This window comes from Etheostoma spectabile, chromosome 22 (assembly GCF_008692095.1).
Source record: "Etheostoma spectabile isolate EspeVRDwgs_2016 chromosome 22, UIUC_Espe_1.0, whole genome shotgun sequence".
NCBI lineage: Eukaryota > Metazoa > Chordata > Actinopteri > Perciformes > Percidae > Etheostoma > Etheostoma spectabile.
In genome coordinates, this window is record NC_045754.1 from 14622691 (window position 1) to 14623198 (window position 508).

General features: G+C 44.9%; 1 protein-coding gene across 3 annotated transcripts in view; it reads left to right on the top strand.

The window, feature by feature from the left end:
* sema5a (sema domain, seven thrombospondin repeats (type 1 and type 1-like), transmembrane domain (TM) and short cytoplasmic domain, (semaphorin) 5A) overlaps positions 1–508 on the top strand; it is a 113742-nt gene that overhangs the window by 110652 nt on the left and 2582 nt on the right. The window contains exon 22 of one of the 3 annotated variants that reach the window (XR_004327503.1): positions 239–470. The exons of 1 other annotated variant lie outside the window; for it this stretch is intronic. The gene's annotated coding sequence lies outside the window, so the exon portion shown is untranslated. The remainder of the gene's footprint in view (positions 1–238; positions 471–508) is intronic. One more of the 3 variants, XR_004327504.1, reaches the window with a different exon arrangement.

Here is a 508-nt window from a genome sequence, read left to right on the forward strand (position 1 = left end):
TATTATTATTATTATTATTATTATTATTATTATTATTATTATTATGCACAATGTATCACAGATACCCTACTGGTTTCTTGGCCAACTGGAGTACTATCTTTTCAACAGTCTAGTTTAGGATCACAAACCTAAGTGACCATGTACTGCAGCTGCAGTTTTATTTTTTTCAGCCTAAGACAGAATATGGCCTTAGGGTTTCTTTGAGGATGACTCTTGCCCATTCCTCTCCTCCTTGCAGCCAGATGTGTCGGTACTCTTGCCTTTGGACGACCCCGCCATGCACCAGCCTCTCTCTGCTAACATGGGGGTGTCGATGCGTGGCCTGGAGATTTTCTACTAACCTCTGACCTCTACAACATCTCGCCTATTGACCCCCTTCCCAACAACTCTTTGACCCTAAGCACTACTACTTCCTCTTCCCCACCGTGTCCCGCCCTTCCACTTCCTGTGGCACTTCCTGTGTGTGGCAGGTTGGAGTACAGACTCTAGTTTATCTTTCTCTGCTCAG